At 43.3% G+C, this 12,106-nt stretch overlaps 1 pseudogene; it reads right to left on the reverse strand.

Moving 5' to 3' along the window:
* Nucleotides 1–4,130: 4,130 nt before the first annotated feature.
* Nucleotides 4,131–12,106, reverse strand: part of LOC102481990 (tropomyosin alpha-3 chain-like) — a 27,298-nt pseudogene continuing 19,322 nt past the window's right edge.

Consider the following 12,106-nt stretch of genomic DNA (forward strand, 5'->3'; position numbering starts at 1 on the left):
AGCTGGCCTAAAAGCACAAAGGACAGTTGAGATGAATTTCTGAATAGCTGAACTCATGGAGGTTCCTGGAGAATGGCGTACTTGGAAGGCAGGGAAGCTCTTTCCCACATACCTGGCTTTATCCATCTTATCTGGTGTTCATTGCTATCCTTTGTAATAGCCTTTAATTTTTTAAATAATTATTTATTTTATTTATTCATTCATTTATTTTAATTTGACCAGAGAGAGACAGAGAGAGACAAAGAGTGAGAAAGCAAGCTACCAGGTCCAGGATCCGAACCATTGTCAGCCATGTGGGAGTGTCCAGCACCTTAACCACCACGCCACCTGCTGGTCCCATAGCCTTTAAATTAAAAAAAAAAAATGTTTCTACAGGGTGCGAATGCTCAGTAAAAAGAGACAAAGAGGGAAAGTGAGAAAGCACCCTCCAGGGGACATAGCCATGCTGCAATCCCTTCTCCATTCTCTTTTTGGGACCCTGGGTACACGTGCACACGCCTCCAGCAAGTTTCTCAGCTTTGAGATACAAACCATGCAGCCGGTCATATGGGATCCAGCTACCGTAATGACCACGCCACCATCTGGCCCTGCAATATCCTGTAGAATAAGCCAGGAAATGTAAGTATTTCCCTGTGTTCTGTGAGCCATTCTAGTAAATTAGTCAAACCCAGAAAGGGGTCATGAGAACTCGATTTTTATGGCCTGTTGGTCAGAAGCACGGGTAAAACCACCTGGGACTTGCAATTGGCCTGTGAAGTGGGGGGAGACAGTCTTAGGGACTGAGCCCTCAACCTGTGGGATCTGAGATCATCTCCAAGTAGATTGTATTGGAATGGAATTGAATTAGAGGGTACCTAGCTCAAGTCTGCTGTAGCATTGATTGATTGTTGGTGTGTGTGGGGGGAGAAATCCTCACATTTGGTCACAGAAGTCTTCTGTGTTGATTGTTGAGTGAAAGGACAGGAAAAACCGAGTTTCTCTTATCCCAGTGTATGCTCAGACTCTTTCACTTTGTGTGCTATTAAATTTTTGCACCATCCCAGATTGTCATTAGATAAAGACTGTTGTTTGCTTTCTCTTCAAGCATAACATGTGTCATTAGCTTTTTAAATGAATTCATACCTTTTCGCATTGGAGTGATTTATACCCTTGTCTTGCTGAGGAAATATAGAAATCAGTGATGTTGCTCTAGTTTTGGTATTTTCTCTGCCTTTAGGAACAAAATTCAGGGCTAGCAGGCGGTGCAGTGGTTGAGGCATTGGGCTCCCACATGGCAGACCATGGTTTGAGTCCTGGACCTGGTGGTTTGCTGTCTCACTTTCTCTCTGGCTCTCTCTAGTGAGCACACATGGCCAATAGCTAATTTTAAAATAATAATAATAAGGAATAAAATGAAATAAGTAATTCTTTAAAAAATATCTTTGGGGAACCAGCAGTTAGTGTAATGGCTATGTCGCTGGATTCCCACATAGTCGACTGCGGTTTGCGTCCCGGACCCGGTGGCTTAGAACTCACGCTGGGCGCGTGTGCGTGCGTGCCCAAGATCCCGAGAGGAGAATGGAGGAGAAGGGATTGCGGCGTGGCCATCCCCCCTGGGGGGTGATTTTTCGCTTTCTGTCTCTATGTCTCTCTCTGTCTGTCTGGCGAGCGCACACGCCCTATAGCAAAAACCTCAGTTGACCATGGTTTGAGTCCTGGACCTTGTGGCTTAAAACCCACACTGGGCATGTGTGTGTGCATGCCCAAAATCCTGAGAAGATAAAGGAAGAGAAGGGATTGCAGTGTGACCATCCTCCTTGAGGAGGGTGATATCTTACTTTCTATCTCTCTGTCTCTCCCACAAGCACATGAACCCTATAGCAAGAATCTCTCTCAAAAAAAAAAAAAAAAACAATCTTTGTAAAATATTTAAACATTAAAGAAACAAAATTTATATTTTGGAAAGAATGATTTTGTTCTTATTCTAGAAAAAAAAAAAGTCATTTCTTCACTAGATAGACCCCTGCATTTGGCTTGATAAGGACACTAAAAACGCCTGGGTGTGTTTATACGAATAAACGAACAAGGGCATAGTGAGCAATACACTGACTGGCTGGCCTGCTGGCCTTGTGGCTAAGGGCTCTGGATCCCCTATGACTGACTGCAGTTTGAATGCTGGCCCCAGTGGCTTGAAAAACACACCAGGTGCATGTGCATGTGTGCCTAAAATCCTGACAAGTTAGAGAAAGAGAGGAGAAGGAATTCAGAATGACCACGTCCCACTGGTGGGTGCTTTCTCCCTCTTCCTCTCTTGGTCTCTCTGTCTCTTTCTAGCAGGTACACACATCCTCTGGCAATTAAAAATTAATAAATAAAAGCAGTACACTGAGGAGTAGAGATGAATAAATTCCTAGCCCAGTGTATTAGTCAGGGCTTTCCAGGGAAACAAAACCAACAGAATGTCTCTATCTATCTACTCATCTGTATATCTGATATGGTTTGGATGTCCCCCTAAAACTATGATTGACTTCAGCTGGATTTATACGGAGTGCGAATGAATCAGGACATGGACGCAGGTGCCTGCGCTCCCGCCCTCTGCCACGTTACAACAGCCAGAGGACCCTCACCAGATGTGGTCCCTGTATCTTGAGAGTTTGTTTGGTTTTTGAGGGGTTGGTTCTTTATTCCAAGAAGACACTTACCAATATTCAATGTAAGAACAGTAACACTATTGGCCAATCAGCCCCAAAAAGACCATAGCAAAGGAGCGTACATTTTAAGCCAATAAGTTACAGATTGAATACCTAAAAGACCTCATGAAAACCAGACCAAAAAGTAACAAAGGGAAATGTGTAGTGAAACAATTGTTAAAGGATCAGCACACAGGGGATGGCGTGGTGGTTACATTGCTGGACTCCCACATGGCCAGTCATCGTTCCAATCCTGAACCTGGAGGCTTGAAATTCATGCTGGGTGCATGTGTGTGTGTGTCCAAAATCTCAAGAGGTGAGTGGGGGAGAAGAGACTGTGGCATGGCCATCCCCCTGGGGGAGTGATTTCTCACTTTTCCTCTCATCCTTCCTCTGTGCCTCTCTCTGGTAAGCACATGTACCCTATAGCAAAATAAATAAATAAATAAATAAATAAATAAATAAATAATCATTTTAAAATCAGCACACAACCAGCCCACAGACTGTGGAGAACTCTCACAGCCAGTTGTGGTGGTCAGGAAACCCCAAACCCAAAGAAGCTAAGTTTCAGAATAACATGAAATCTAAAAAGTTGTGTACATAAGCCAGCACTGAACGATGAAAAGCACAGTGAGATAACACTTTTAGAGACAGCAGCTTCAGACCCAGGGAAGGGTGATGAGTTTCAGGTGGCTAAATCAGTGCAAAATCATCATTTTCTTTCTTTCAAGGAGGCAGAAAAGCAATGAAGTGGTCACCTCAATGTAAGAGGCACCAGATCTGTCCTGGGAGCTGCTGGGATACAGGCTAGCGACGGGACCAAAACAGAAGCATTTTGGAGGGCTCGCTATCTTAACTTGGTCATTTCTGATGGAAAAACAACTAAGTAAAGTTGAAAAGCTGAAAACTTCAATAGCAATTTAGTTTTGTTTTGTTTTTGGCTAACTGGAATCGCTCTTCTGGTTTGGCTGGTGCTTTGTACAGAGCAACAAGGTGTCCCTTAGTGGAGTCTTCCCCTGGGCTCTGTTTGGCTGTCAGTAAAGCAGGCCTACACCTCTCTCCACTCTCTAAGGAGAAGGCAATCTACACTAAACTGAAAAGTGACCTTCCAACAGAACGGGATTAGACTGCTGCTTCAACGCTGGGGGATGATTTGGAATATTTTACAAATGGTTGCTACCAAAACAAAAGGTACTTATGAAATGTGTACATCACAACATGCTTTTAAAAACACTCTGTATTGCTCACATTCCCTTAAAATGTATTCCTGAAGGTGCTCAGCCTCTAGCCCAGCTGGAATCCCTGGGAAGAGACAGAGAGAGTTTGACAAAAAAAAAGGCAGAGCTGGTTAAAGATTGGAGGGTGGGGGACAAAAGGAGAAAGCAGCCTTCATTAACAATCCTCCCTGTTTCCAGGTCAGGGGCAGATGCAGGAGCAGCAGCAGGGTCGGACTGGGGCGCACTACCTCTGGTTCAGGTCAGGCAGAGTCGGGGTCAGCAGACTCTGCCTTTGTGGATAGATGTGCCCGTCCTTGGTGCATTTCAGTTTCTCTTCCAAATGGTCGATTGTCTTTTCCAGTTTGGCTACCAACATCTCAGCGAACTCAACAAGGTCTCTGCTTTCTTGAGTTCAACAGTAAAAATCTGCTCTGCCTCCTATGTGCCTTCTTTCTGACAGTGTTTCCCCCGGTGGCACTCAGACACTTTGGTTTCTGGTCCATCCGTTTGATGCGCTCACCCATCTCCCCGCCATGGAACTCTGCTAGTTGAGCTTGGTTCTCGGCGTGCGCCAAGTCTTCAATAATCGCCAGCTTACAGCGACCTCTTCACAGGGCCTCTCTGCCTCTTCTACCATGTGCTTCGCTTCTTTGAGTTGGATTTCTTGGAGTTCCATCTTTTCCTTGTATTTTAAGGCCCAGTTTTCAATAACCTTCATACAACTCTCATCTCACCAACAGCTTTTTCCACCTTCTTCAGCTTTTGCAGGGCAGTGTCCAGGGGCTCCTGAGCAGGATCCAGCTCCTCCTTAACCAGCTGGATCCCACAGTTCAAGGAGGCTACTTGAGCCTCAGCCTATTCCCAGCAGTTAAGAGGTTGAATTAAGGTCGCGATATTTTGAAGGCAAAGGAACAGATTCAAGAGAATGAGGTAATGTGAAGACCGAAGCAATAAACATTGACAGTTCAAGGGTACAGAAAGCAAGGGAGAGGGACATGTCGATGACAAAGCTGACGGTAAGAAAAAGTTACTGGAAGATGAAAGAATGAATTTTGGGGGCCAGCAGGTAGTGTGGTGGTTAAGGGTGCTGGACTCCCACATGGCTGACCATGGTTCGAGTCCTGGGACCTGGAGGCTTGCTTTCTCACTTTCTTTCTCTCTTTGGAAATATTAAAACGATAATAATAAATGAAGTTAAATAAACTATTATTTTTAAAAAGAATCAATTTTGGCTTAAATATGTTGAACTTAAGTGCCCTTTGTGACATAAAATAAAAAAACCTAATGAGCAATTAAAAAAAAGCAACTGGGTGACAGTAGCTAAAAATTAATTTTTAGAGAAGTTTTACAGTTCATATGTTTTGCAATTCTAACATAGATTACTGCAAAAATAACATGTCTTTGTGGGAATCAACAGATTTGATTTCTTAAAATATAAATATTCTTTGGAGGCAAACACAACTCTTTTTTTTCCTCAGGACTTCCCACTGCAGTAGAAAATGGCAAGATAGAAAATACAGTGGATTAATGTGTGGATATTGCTTTGGGCAACACAGATTCCAAACCATTTAGTAGTAATGGAATTCTACAGATTTATTTAATCCTTTTAAGGTTTAGTCCCCTCATCTTTTTTTTCTTAATTGCCAGAAGGCATGAGCACTCACCAGAGACAAAAGACAGACAGAAAGAGGGAGGAAGCACCACCCAATGAGGTTTGATCATGGTGCAATCCCTTTTCCTCCATTTTCCATCTTGTCATGATTTGGGGCATGCATGTACACACACCCAGCATGCTTGTTAAGCTGTTAGAACTGGGACTCAATCTACAGTCAGTATATAAAGTCCAGTTCTTTTAACCACCATGCTACAGGACTGGCCTAGTCCCTATATTGTTAAATGATGTCGTAATAATATTTATTTTATATAGTTATAAGGAGAAATGAGCTGATTATATATGTAAACCAATTATGTGTTTGCCTTGTATAGCTAAGCATTAAATAAAACTTTGTGTTAATTATTGTCTGGTCACTGTAGTTTTTGGAAAACAAATGGGCTACCATGTTATCTTTTATCTCAGTCAACTGTATCTTATTCTATACACGCACACGCGCGTGCGCACACACACACACACACACACACACACACACAAGATTATTCACAAAAGCTTTCGTACCTGAGAACTGAACTGAGAAAGAACATGAGCATTTCCATATTGGGTCATAGGAGGTGAGGGCCAGCCAGTGGAATGGTGCTTAAGGCAGTTGGATCACACACGGCCAACCGTGAAGTCCTAGACCTGTGACCTGAAAAGCATGCTGAGTGTGTGTACGTGCATGCTCAAAATCTTGAGAATGAAGAAGAGATAGAGGCATGGCCATCCATCCTGGGGGTACTTTCTTCACTTTCTCTCTCTCTGTCTCTTTCTGGAGGGTACATGTACCCTATAGCAAAATTTAAAAAGAAAGAAAGAGGTAGAGAGAAAGAGAGAGAGAGAGACAAAGGAAGGAAGGAAGGAAGGAAGGAAGGAAGAGAGAAAGGAAGGAAGGAAGGAAGGAAGGAAGGGACTACATCACCCAGCCCAAAGAAAGAAAGAAAGAAAGAAAGAAAGAAAGAAAGAAAGAAAGAAAGAAAGAGAAAGAAAAGAAAGAAAGAAAGAAAGGAAGGAAGGAAGGAAGGAAGGAAGGAAGGAAGGAAGAAAGAAAGAAAGAAAGAGAGAAAGAAAGAAAAGAAAGGGAAAGAAAGAAGAAAGAAAGGAAGGAAGAAAGAAAGAGAAAGAGAAAGAAAGAAAAAGAAAGAAAGAATATGAGGTGGATAGGCTCCATGCAGACCCTGAGAACTCCTAGGTTACATCAAGTGCAGGGATCATTTACTTCTTTCTTCACTGCTGCCTGACCAGGCACATGAAGCTTAGTCAGCCTACTCAGAATTTTCTGGGACTGCACTGCAAAGGGCTGAAACTTGTAACCAACTCTGAATTTCCTTGTGGTTTCACACTTGTTACATTTTCTTCTCACCTTGCCACCACGCAAGCAAGCAGAGTCAGCCTCCTGGCTGCATACAACTTGGGTTGTCGCACTTCCTGGCTTCTGGGAAACCGCAGTTGCAAAAGCTATTGCTGGTGCAGCCGGTGCCTATTAAAGGCACACAATGACAATGTACATGCCGAAGAGCCACAGTGCACTGTCTCAATGTGTGAGAACAGTGCTTCCCAGCCCTCATCCTCTGCTTATAGCAGAGGCCTCTCTGACCTTCAGTCTTTCAGTAGCTGTCTGTGGGACATTTTTGCATTTCTACACTTGAATGAAAGCAAACTTTTAGGACACAAGAAATGTCATATTGGGTCAGAATAATGGCTCGATGGGCTTGGGTTTGTGTGTGTGTATGTTTTCTTTCTTTTTTTTTATTCCAGAGGTTTTTGCCTTAGGGCACATGCACTCACCAGAGAGAGAGAGACAGTGAGAAGGAAAGTGAGAAATCACTCTGGAGGGGCGGGGAGCACACCTCAGTCCCTTCTGCATTTTCCTCCCCGGGACCTTGGGCATGCACGCACATGCCCCTGGTATGAGTTTCAAGGCACCAGGTCTGGAACTCAAATCCCGATCAGCTATGTGGGAGTCCAACAATGTAACCGCTATGCTGTCTGCTGGCCCCCGAGAGCTTAGAGGTTTTTTGTTTGTTTTTACACTAGTGATGCCGTCATCTCACCTTGTACGATATACTGATAGTGTTTCCAAACCCTGGTATCTACACTGGTGCTCACTCCAGTATCTAAACTGGTGCTGCTACGAAAAGACTTTTTAAAAAAATTATTACTCTGTGATCAAATAAAGAGTAGGAATAATGTGGGAAACATGTCCAAATGTCACTTCTGGGGAAAAACTGTTCTTTTTCTTGACACTATGTCTGTCTTAACATTTTTAATTTAAAGAATACACCTCCAGGCTCAACATGGTGATGCAATCAGCAGCAAACTGAATTGCATTGCTGGAAGTCACGTGGTTGTCCACAGGTTCAGAATTCTAGGTCAGCCTGAAGAAATTTGGAAAATTTAGGAAATTTAAGAAATTTAGTGTGTACCTAAGTTCTAGAGACTGGAGAGTGAGGGTGCTGGGGAGACCCTGTCAAGGTTTCTTCTTCCTCTCTCTTGCATGCGCAGACTCTATCATGAATAATATAAATAAACTGAAAATAGAATTCCTGGACCAGTCTCTAGTGCTGTGGTTATGAGAGCTGGATCCCATATGACTGACTGCATGGTTCAATTCCTGAACCCAGCAGTTTGCAAAACACTCCAGGCATGTGTGTGTGTATGCCCCGAATTCTGGAAGAGATGGGGAAATGGAGGAGGGGTTGTGAAGTACCCATGCTCCATAAGGGGTGCTTTCTCACTTTCTCTTTCTCTTTCTCTCTCTGTTGCTCTTTGTCTTTTCTCTCTGGTAAAAAAAAAAAAAATCAGTTTCTTAACCAAACTAATGTATGCAGTTCAGCAGTATTAAGTACATTCACATTGTTGTACAACCTTCACTACCATCCAACTCCAGAATTCTTATCATCTTGCAAAATGGAACCTCCATACCCATTAAACAACAGTGTCACATTCCTCCATCCTCCCAGTACCTGGCCTTCACCACTCTATTCTCTGTCTCTATGAATTTGACTACTCTACACATAAGTGTGCTCATACAGTATTTGTCCTCCACAACTGGTTTATGTACTTAGCATGATAGCCTCCATGTTATTCCTGTTGTAGCGTATGTAAGAATTTTCTTCCTTTCTTAAGGTTACATAGTATTCCACGGTATGCATATGAGGAGACTACAGAAAGCTCTTGGAGAAATGGAATTAAAGTACAAATTTATGGTGGTGCTAAATTCTTTGAAATCTATTCATAGTTTCTTCCTTTCTTTTTTTTGAGAGTTTTTTGCCTTATCTTGTGCGCTTGCCAGAGAGACAGAGACAGGACAATGGGAGGGAAAGTGAGAAGTCACCTCCTGAGTGAGTGGTCACACTGCAATCGCTTCTCCTCCATTCTCCTCCCGGGACCTTGGGCATGCACACACATGTGCCCAGTGTAATTTTTTTTTTACCATGAATCAAACTTCCCCAAAAGGGGAATTCTATTGATTACTTTATTCCCTCACAAATAGACTAACTGTAATTAAATGAGGTGAACATTCACTTCAAGATTTTGTCGTCTTCGTAATAGAAAAGATGAGACTTAGGACTGGATCACTTGACCCTTTCTCTTCTTTCTCTTCCCGGTTCAAAATACTTACATCTCTTAATAGCCAACATTCTCTTAGATCTGCAGTTGGGCTCAACACATTCAAGCCTCAGCACAATCTTCTTTGTAGTTTTTGCCTTTTTCCGGAAAATGGGCTTAGTCTGTCCACCATAGCCACTCTGCTTCCTGTCATAACACCGCTTTCCCTGAGCACACAGAGAATCCTTGCCCTGTTTGTACTGTGTCACTTTGTGAGGTTGGTGCTTGCCACACTTACAGAAGGTCCGGTGTGTTTTAGGGACGTTCACCATGCTTGTGGGCCTGCTATCTGCACAGAAAGAGCACCCAGTGTGATTTTGAAGCCATCAGGTCCAGGACTCAAGCCCCGGTCAGCCATACGGGAGTCCAATGATGTAACTGCTACGTCTTCTACTGGCCCCCATTCATAGTTTTTTATAATACACACTTTCCATATACTTTCTGAAGACCCTGCATATACTACATTTCGTTTATCTATTCATTTGTCAATGGACACTTGTTTTCCTTCCATCTTTAAACAAAATGCATTCTGAATACTGCTGCTATGAACAGGAGTGTGCAAATATTCTCATGTTTTTTTTTTTTTTAATTGAGATATAATGGGGACCAGCAGTTAGCGTAATGGCTATGTCGCTGGACTCCCATGTAGTCGACAGCAGTTTGAGTCCTGGACTCGCTGACTTAAACTCACGCCGGGCACGTGTGCCTGTGTGCCCAAGATCCCGAGAGGAGAATGGAGGAGAAGGGATTGTGGCATGGCCAGCCCCCCTGGGGGCTGATTTCTCGTTTTCTGTCTTCCTATCTCTCTCTGTCTCTCTGGCGAGTGCACGCGCCCTATAGCAAAAACCTCTCACAAAAAAATGCACATACAATAAAATGCATAGATTTTTAAGTGAAGCATTTGATTGAGTTTTGGCAAATATGTTGATCAATGTAACTGCAACTCTAATCAAAATGCAGAGCATTTTTATTACTGCAGAGTGTTCCCTTGCACCCTCTTTCAGTTTTTCCTCTCAAACAACTATTGTTCTGATTTTTATCACTATAGATTAGTTTTGCCTCTTCTACTTTTATAAACAATTATGTAGTACATACTCTTGTAACTGTCTTATTTTTTCTCTTCCTTTTTTTTTTTTTTTTAAGAGATTTTTGCTATAGGGTGCATGTGCTTGCCAGAAAGACAGAAAGAGAGTGACAGAAAGCAAGAAATCATCCCCAAGGGGGATGACCATGCTGCAATCCCTTCTCCTCCATTTTCCTTTCAGGATTTTGGGCACACATACACACATACTAGGCATGAGTTTCAAGCCACCAGGTCTAGGACTCGAACTGTGGTCAATCAAGTGGGAGTCCAGTGCCTTAACCACTCCACCGCCTTAACCACTATGCCATCTGCTGGCCCTAATAATTATTTATTTTATTTTACTTATTATTATTTCATCTTCTATAGGACACATGTGCTTACCAGAAAGAGATAAAAAGAAAGAGAGAGAGGAGAAATGAGAAAGCAAGCCTCCAGGTCCAGGACTCGAACTGTGGTTGACCATGTGGGAATCCAGTGCCTTGACTTTCATGCCACCAGCTGGCCCCTATATATGGGTTCTTTTGCTCAATATAATATTTTCAGGATTCAGCTACATTGTTTTATTATTTTTTTTATTGCTGTGTGTCATGCCATCACATGAATCTACCACAATTTATTTGTCCACATTTGGTTTGTTTCTAGTTTGGGTTATGAATAGAATTGCTATGAACATTCCTGTTTTTTTTTTTTTTTTCCCTTGTGAACTTATATTTTCGTTTCTCTTGGGCAAATGCCTAAGAGAGGAATTATTCTCACTGGAGAGTTGCATATATAACTTTATCAGAAAATGCCAGTTTCCCAAAAGGTTTCATTTGGTTTTTCTATTTTTTTTTCCTTTTTGAGAGATTTTTACTATAGGACTTATATTTTCGTTTCTCTTGGGCAAATGCCTAAGAGAGGAATTATTCTCACTGGAGAGTTGCATATATAACTTTATCAGAAAATGCCAGTTTCCCAAAAGGTTTCATTTGGTTTTTCTATTTTTTTTTCCTTTTTGAGAGATTTTTACTATAGGGCACATGTACTTGCCAGAGAGACAGAGAGTCAGAAAGTGGAAAATCACACCCCCCACCCCACCCCACCCCCAGGGAGGATGACCACACTACAATCCCTTCTCCTCCATTCTCCTCTCCACATTTTGGGCATGTAAGCACACACGCCCAGTGTGAGTGTCAAGCCGCCAGGTCTGACACTCAAACCATGTGGGACCCCACCCCACCCCCAGGGAGGATGACCACACTACAATCCCTTCTCCTCCATTCTCCTCTCCACATTTTGGGCATGTAAGCACACACGCCCAGTGTGAGTGTCAAGCCGCCAGGTCTGACACTCAAACCATGTGGGAGTCCAGCACATTGACCCCTACGCCATCTGCCAGTTCCTTGGTTTTACTATTCTACCTTCTCCTTCTCCCTACACCCTTGCCATTTGGTATTGAAGGTTTAAATTTTGTTAACCATCCCAGTGGGCGTGCAATAGTATCTGTGCAACTTTTTGGAAATATCCCTGCTCAGTTAATTTCAGAGAATATTGCTGGATGGCTTTGCTAGGATAGAACTCTTAGGCTAAAAAGTTGAAGAAACAAGCCAGGCATAGTAAACTCAGCTTCCAGGGAAGGTGAGGTGAGAAGATCACAAATTCAAGGCCAGCCTGAGCAACATAGCCAGATCTTGTCTTTTAAAAAAAGTTAAGGAGGGGACGTCGCGGGCCCTTCCGGGCTGTGCGTGTCCCCCCTGGGGCCCTGCTAGGCCAGCGGCGGCAGGAGGCGGGCGGGCGCCAAGGCTGCGTCCGACCGCGGGATGTCGCGGGCCCTTCCGGGCTGTGCGTGTCCCCCCTGGGGTCGGGATAAGCCCGCGGGGGGAGGGAGGGGGGG

The sequence above is a fragment of the Tupaia chinensis genome, unplaced genomic scaffold (genome assembly GCF_000334495.1).
Source record: "Tupaia chinensis unplaced genomic scaffold, TupChi_1.0 Scaffold147340_1, whole genome shotgun sequence".
NCBI lineage: Eukaryota > Metazoa > Chordata > Mammalia > Scandentia > Tupaiidae > Tupaia > Tupaia belangeri.